Here is an 8,383-nt window from a genome sequence, read left to right on the forward strand (position 1 = left end):
GAAAAATAAATCTTTAAAATGTCAGCATGTTGAAAACAGTCACAGCACGGTCCTTTACCAGACTGAATGTCCGTTATATGCCTCCATTTAATCCCCCGTGTGGGGGTTACCCGCAAAATGAGTATTCCCAGCCTCTGAATTCTAAATAAACACCGAAAAGTTTCTAACATTATATCGTCCTTAATTTGCTTTATAGTCTGTAAACTTATAAGAACTGCTGCAGAGTCAGCACCACCTCATCATGGTCTCATGTCATCCACCTCCTGAAGACCAACAATCGCTGCCCTCACCTGCTGCATAGATCGATCATCTATCTGTAACTCTATGACCTAAATGAGTCGGAAAATGTTGGTTGTAAACTCATGTTCCCACATGATCATTTTGGTCTTTCTTAAGCTCCACGATACTAAAATCAACTCTAACTGCGACGAAGCAGCCACGGGGCAACATTACTTATTGGAGTATAGGGATTTAAAACATGTTCCTTTAACATCATATTTATCTTTTATCTTCCATCCACCAAACATGGATTCATGTCTTTCTGTAAAATCTACTGCTGCTACAAACTGAGTACAAACTACAACATTTCAACCACAAGATATACTCAAGAGAAGTACCTTAAGTACCTTCTACTTCAGTACAGTACTTGAGTACATGAGATGAAGGAGTGAAACACACTAAGCTGCGTGTGTCGTTTTGGCTTACAGCTGGACAGATCGCTCATCGGCGTGACAAAATCAATCCCATCTGAATGATCCTCTCTGCCGCTCCACTAACTCATCTTTCACAGTGAACCCTTTCAGAAAGCTGGAATGGCGAGTGATATCGACCGCGCTCTGAGGTCAGACGGGCCGAGATGCACGTGTCCGTCTGGGAACTCAACGCCAGACATTGACCCATAACTGATTAACTCCGCAGCTGTAAATGTGTTTCTAATATCAGTCGCTCGAGCAGGTAAAACAGGGACGGCGGTGCCTGTAGTGGGGGGCAAAATGCGGTCGGCCACCTTCAGACCAAATAAAAAACGGCCATTACCTGCATTTGCCTGTTGTTGCGGCGCAGAAAGGGCCCTGGATTCCCCTTTCAGAGGGGAACTGTTTTACTGCAGGCTATTCTGCGAAGTTGACGGCGGTGGCAAAGACTTAAAGAAAATAAAGGAGCCCAGGAGTCATACGGTGCCTGGGAGTTCACGCCAAGATAAGGCAGCCTGATAAGGGCCCTCTGCAAATATTTACTGTGTCCTCAGGGTTTCATAATGAAGTGTTTATCAGAGCAGAGCCAAAGGGCCGCACAATGCGCCGGGCCCTGCCAAGTAGGATCTGCGATCCTGTGACTCAGTGTGTGTGTGTGTGTGGGAAACATGAGTGTGTGTGTGGCTCAGCGTGTCAATGAACAAACCCATGTATAATGTTTGAATGTGTTAACGTTCATATATGTTATGTCTGTAAAAGATATGTCTATAAAACCTTCTTCATATAAGGATGTGTGCGTAGTGGTGTTCGTGTGTGTGTGTGTGTGTGTGTGTGTGTGTGTGTGTGTACATGCAGGGGTCTCGCTGGTTAATGGATCTGGAGCTCCTACAATGAAAGGAAACACTCTCTGACTTGTGATTAGGGCAGGAAGAGTCCCGCTTCCTGGCCACCACCCATTTCCACCTCTTCTTCGTCCTGCTGTTTTTCCCTCCTCCTTCAGTTTCCCTTCTTCTCTGTAGTGGCGGCTTTCGAGAAGTTACTATTTGTGTTCCTCCGTCGCGCTGGGGAAGGCCCGGCTCGTCCTGGTATTGTTTTGGCCCGCTAAGCCTGGACCCCGGGGTCAAGTAGTAACAGCGCGTGCCTTTTTAGACTTTGTTTTCAGCCCCCACGGGTGCCGGATGGGTGGCTTTCAGCCAAATAGGGAGTGGAGAGCAGAAGTTGTTCATCATCTTTGTGTCACAAAACCCCACATCGTTCCTTCCATTTCATCCAATCCTCCGTCAGGTTTTGTTTGTGTTGATTTAGTAATGATGTAGACGATCACAGAGATCCAAGTGAAATCTGTCTGTCTTTAATGAGCTATAATTGCTGCTTATAATAAAAGTGAAAGTAAACTATTTCTAATTTTAGTTGGGAAGGCCCCTCTAGAGGCCCCTCCTGTTTCCAGGGCCCTGAGTCACTGGTTTCATAAATCACTGAAGAACCCTTCAAAGTCCCCTCTGTCTGCTTATCTGTGATTGTCAAACCTCATGTGACACTGTTATGGCTTCACAGTAAAACAATGTGTAGTGTGTGTGTGTGTGTGTGGGTGTGTAAAACTGGCTTGGAATGTCACCTGACTGGCACTGCTTCAAGGTTCAAACAAACATGTACATCTGTCAGACTTTCTCAGTCAATTCAAATGATTATTAACGTTGACTTGGGAGCTGCGTTGCTTATTTGAGTGCTGCCAGTCTGTTGTGGACCACAACTTTACTGGTTCTGTGTCATTGACTGACTCTCATTAACCTGCTTTTCAGCAGCAGCAGGCGGCTGTTATCAGCGACAGAAGCTCAGATGTATTGACGTTCCGCTGCCTACCCAGCACCAAAGGTCGGACGGACACAGTTAGAGACTAGCTGGTGAATGTATTGGAGCATTTTGCAGCTAAAGAGACAGATAATTCCCTCGGGAGTTGGTGGAAACCGAAACAGAGCAAAAACTTTAGAGAATACTGGACTTCTATTCGTCAGGCGACCTGAAACAAGGCTCCAAATGAAAGCCAATGTTGCTCTGTGGTTGCTGACTGTGTAAATAGGTAACTGTTTGCTAACAAGATCACCATAACCGTAACAGTTAAGAAGTGGCCTTAGCCAACGTGACGTCACCCATTGGTTTGTCATTTTGGCCGTCGCCATCTTGGCTTTTTGCAACCGGAAGTACAACTGACATTTTTAGGTGACCAAAAAGGGTACATTTCACTTCCATGAGCTGAAAACACACTGTGAAAGGGTTAAAGTTTTAGGACGAAAATGACACCCAGAACGGACAACGCCGTGGATTGGCCTGTCAATCACAAGATAGCCCCGCCTTCCACTGGTTCCAAAAAGACGTCCCATTCTATAGAAGTCTATGAGAAAATGACTCTACTTCTCTCTTGATTTATTCCCTCAGTAAACATTGTAAACATGAGTTTATGGTCTCAATCTCTAGTATCAAGTCTTCTTCAATACAGCATGATGTTCATTTAGTAAATGATGGTCCATTTAGAGTCAAACAGACCATAAAGCAGAGTGTGCTTTAGGGCGGGGCTACACAGTGATTGACGGGTCACCACCACCACGTTGTCTGGGAGTCGTCCGTGTTCTTGTCTTACAACTTGAACCTTTTCACACTGTGTTTTCAGCTTTCATTAAAACAGTTAATTGTAACATTTTGGCGTCTGTTGACTCCACCCTATTGTGTCACTTCTGGTTGGAAAAAACATGGCGATAAAATGCCGAACTCAAGGCCTCGAAACGGCAGTCCACAAACCACAGAGTGAAGTCACGGCGACTACATCCTCTTCTGATATAGAGTCCATGGTTTTAAACAACCTGAGTCAAGGGAATCTTTAAGTAAAAGGTAAATTCAACCGGCTATTAACATGTTTTTGACAATTGTGGCCACAGTGCCGTTCAGCAATAGCCACGAGTCTTGATTAAAGTTCAATTCACAAGAAACTAAATCAGTTGTGTAGAAAGTGTAGAAGCGATATCTGGTTTAACTATTGCTGCTGTTATCTCCCCACATACAGACAGTTCCCACCATTCAGTCATGAAAAAAATAGCAAAAATGACTATATACATAATAACATAATACAATAAGTAACAGTTTATAAAGTTATAAGCCTATTTCATACATCAGTGGTATGAAACTCTGACAAGAGCTCACATTTTAATATTAGCTCCCAGCATTGTGAGGAGCTAGAAACATAATCTTCGATGCTGCTTCCGGCCCCACGCTTAGCTGAGGTTGACTGCCCCCCCCCCCCCCCCCCCCCCCCAGCTGGCACAAGGTGAGCCAAGGTGAGCCACAGTGCACAGATGCTGAAAAAAGAAATGTTGTTTGCACAGTGGATTTGAAGTCCGGCGATGGTCAGAAGCGAGGATGGGGGGGTCGGAGGCTTGGAGAGGGCGGAGATGTGCGGGCCGGTGGGAGTTGGTCCAGTCCGGTCACGTTCAGCCGGCGCTGCTTGGTCCGCCATGTTCCTCTCTCCTCGACGTCTGCCGAGCTGTAAATATTTACAGAGCATCTTGTGAGAGGCGTGTGTGTTTACCGCCAATGCTTGTGGCTCCTCAGTGTGTGTGTGTGTGTGTGAGCAATGCAAGATGAGATGCTTCTCTTGGTCTTCGGGCAGTGTAAACCCTCAGCCGTGTGTGTGTGTGTGTGTGTGTATGTGTGTCGGATGAGGTACTTCCCTCGGGCTCTCCACAGTTTACTAACACCCGGACCCCTGGCGCTTGTTCAGGCCCCGGCTCTGAGCTCCATCTGTGAATCAACAGGGAGAGCAGACAGCAGAGAGGCACCTCACTCTGCCTTTCTCTGACCCCATGAGAGAGAGAGAGAGAGAGAGAGAGAGAGAGAGAGAGAGAGAGAGAGAGAGAGAGAGAGAGAGAGAGAGAGAGGGGAGACATGTTTGTTTACCTCGCCCCACCTTGTATACGAGGCGGCACTGACATCACGTCTTCGCGGGTGGAAAATTCTCATAAAACATGTTTTCTTTACTCCTTTTTCCAATGTAAATAATACAGACGGAGTAAATACCATTAAGGGCCCCGGCCTGGCCGTTTTTATGCGAGCAGCTCTGTATAAGGCTGTTTTCTAGATTCATGCAGCCCAGGCTGCGGAAGTTTCACTGTGGTGTGGTTTGTGATGCACACACACATGCTAACCTGGCCTGTTCTCTGGCTGCCCTGTCCTCAGAGGTCAGCCATTCAAGGCTGACCTTTAATCTGCAACACCAAGACCACGATAAACGAACAAGACATTGTTTCAAAAACCTCCCAAATCCATGCATGAAAAAGCATATCATCCCTTGACAAATGAAGTTTTAAAAAAACAACAACACAGAAAGGCGACAAATTAAAGGAAAACACCTGAATAAATGAGCGAAGAAACGTAACAAATACTTCCATAGCAGGGCTCACTAGTAAGTGGAGAGATACCGCTCATACCAGACCAAGCGAGACTGTGGCTGCAAACACCTCTGTGTGCACTGAACCATGCAAGAGTTCTCTTGCCTTTCATGTGTAAAAGAGGAAGAATGTGTTACTTCCTCTTTCAGAAGTTGCATATTCTCACTTTAAATGCTAACACATGTGTGTGTCAGTAGCACAAGAGTCCTAAAATCAGCACTGCTAACGTTAGCCACCGTGTGCTAATGGCCGTACCAGACCAACTACAGGCCTTTACACACTGGGGGGATTTTTTTTTTGTGCAGTTAATTCACGTGTCAAGAGTAGTTTGTTTTTGAGACAAAAAATGTCACACAGAACCTAAATATTACGCAGCAAAAAAGCAGCGTCATTTATTTTCACAATAAGGTTGATTTTCCGGAGCTTTAACCCCGCAAATAAAGGCATCAACCGCTCACGTTGTGCGGGACGGACATATGCTATACGTACACTTAAAAAACACTGAAGCTCCATGGTCCGAAACCAAGACAGCAAACGTTGTTAATTAAGGTTGAAAGGAGCAATCAAAAGTCCACTTCTTCCACTTTGTCCTTTCACAATAAAAGCCCTGGAAATATACACTGCAAAACTGTGTACCAAAAGGAAGTCAAATTCACTCAGAGCATTTCCACAACAAAAAGTTCAATAAAATAGCTTAGCCAGACGCTGCTTTGGGTCAATAGTATCATGGTAGTTGGTCCTCTGCCTCCGTGAATCTATTTGAACCATTTATTGAAAAAGTGCTGCAACTGTCACAAATTTGCATCACGGACGATATGAATCTTTTTGAGTATTTCGCATCCCCGGGACGTTTATTCGTCACACTCCCAGTGTGTAAAAGCTGTAGCAGCTGAGTGTATGCTATTTCCTCTTTAAAACGTCCATAGTCTCTCTTTAAGTTGAAGAGTTGAAGCCTTTGTAAAAGGTAAACGGCCTACAGTATCTGTAGCATCGATTTGTCATCCGGCAGCTTAGAAGAGCAGATACGATTAGCAAACAGTTCAAGTGCCCATGCGAGAGAGGGTCCTGAAAATAACAATCACTATCTCTGTGCTAAATGTGTCACTCACTCTGCCTGCTCAGCTTTCCCAGCCCCACACGACCAGCGGTCTGAAACTCACACAAGGTGAGGAGGAAGAGACGGAGGGGCAGGCGTGAAAGTCTCAGGCCCGGGTGTTTGAGAGACGCAGCTGTAAAATTTAGCACGTCCTATCTAGTTCAGTAAGGGGGCTTTACTTAGACCAGGCGCGGCCTCCGAACACGTGATTGGCAGCCGAGCCGGGAGGGCGATAAGGAGGTATCTGTGTGGCGAGAGGGCAGGGTAACCCCCCCCCCCCCCCCCAACGGAGGAGTGAATGCCGTGTTGACACTCCGTGCGTTTGCCCTGCTTACACGTTCTGACCAATGGCGTTGGGAGACAGAGAGAGCCACACATGAGGCCTCGGGCCGCGATGAATGAAGCTTCACGGTCGGGGCGCTGTGGTTTGGGAGAGCGAGAGAGAAGGAGTAAAAATGATGGCAATAAGTGGGGAGAGCGACATGAAAATATTTAACAGGGTTGCTTGTTTGGAGAGGATCTTGGCAGTAAGCGTTATGAGTCAACATGTGTCCATGCACCCGAGCTGCACCGGGTAATTACATATAATCATCTAAAATGTGTATACTATGAGTGAGTGGCTGCGTGGGACGGGCATAGCTGCCGCTGCAAACGAGCGCCCTGGTGATTTACCCAGGGCTCAGGTCCAGGCTCAGGTCCAGGCTCAGGTCCAGGCTCAGGTCCAGGCTCAGACTGTCATGCAGCTACACAGCAGGGGCCTGCTGACACTCTTCATATGCTTTCCGCACTGCACAACATAACATAAAGACTCGGCTGTATATTGCAATCACCATGCCTCACGGCCATGCTCATAGGAAGGACGTCTCCGATGTTCGTACCACGTGAATACCTGTGCCCTGACGAGCTGCAGCCACAGAGCAGTGTTTCCAATTAGACCAGTCACATTCTGCAAACTAATCCAGTTGTGTAACTCACGCTTCTTATTAAACCCCGGCTTTGATACACACCTGCCAAATAGTAATCATGGTAAATCTCACATTTTTTTACGATGCATACGAGTGTGTCGGTGTCATTGTCCGACTCTCATGTTGCATTTCCTTGCTAATTAGTGCCTGATGTATCATTTCCTGGCTGAAACATTATGGTTTGTGTTATTTCCATGGAATAAGAGAACATTATGTTGTTCTCGGATTCAATAAATGGTACTTGAAATAGTTTTGGACTTCTTTTGTTTGAGCGTTGCTTTTTGTTTTTGCCAGGTAAGCAGCAAGGCTCTGGGGAGGGCGATGTTGTTCCACCACTTTGGCCCGGACTCAAATAACTTACAATTTACAATTACATTGGCAGATATCAACGGACCCTGATTTCCTATCTAGCGCTACCAGCGGGTCAAAGTTCTCATTCATCCAGTCAAATATCTCAGCATCTGTTCCCAGTTATGGAGCGAATAATCTTTGCTAAAGTGTAGTTTGGTCAGAATTCGGCGCTACAGGCTACATTTGGCTCTAATACGCCAGTTAACTGAGCAGAAGAAGTAGAAGTTACGAACCGGAAAGCAAAACAAGTCATCTTGGCCATCTAATCATATCCAACCCATCTATGAGAGAAAAATGGAGAGTGGTCTTCATGATTTATTTTCAATTGGGGCAGTTTATAATCGTCCTTTCACGTCAGCTAACATTGACCCAAGCTCCACGCTGTCCGGAGACGAAGACGAGCATTCACACGTTATGGGACGATCCAAGGAGATGCCGACGAATGTTCGCTTCGTCAGAATTTATTTGGCCAAGGCGTTTCCAACTCCCACTTCAACCTGCACGTCAATAAAGTAAGCATAAAAACAAGTGAAGGCATTTTAGCCAATGCTGCCGTTTCCGTACAGCTTTTCTGAAGTAATACTTCAAAGTGAGCAGAAAGATATATGAATGGAAACACGGCTAATGTCAACCATTCACACAAAGCGGAGGCACCCTCTTGATGATTATCGTACGTATCTGTAATCTTTTTGCATGTTGTGCATCACGTGGTATCCATAAGGCAGTGTGAATACATTATGAATGTTCATTAGCACACCTGAAACAATAATGTCTCTGGTTCTCAGAGGTGGAGAGTTCAGAGCGGCTTTGAGGTTGGACCTGCATCTGGCAGGAAAGTGAAAG

This window comes from Pholis gunnellus, assembly GCF_910591455.1.
Source record: "Pholis gunnellus genome assembly, chromosome: 11".
NCBI classification, from domain to species: domain Eukaryota; kingdom Metazoa; phylum Chordata; class Actinopteri; order Perciformes; family Pholidae; genus Pholis; species Pholis gunnellus.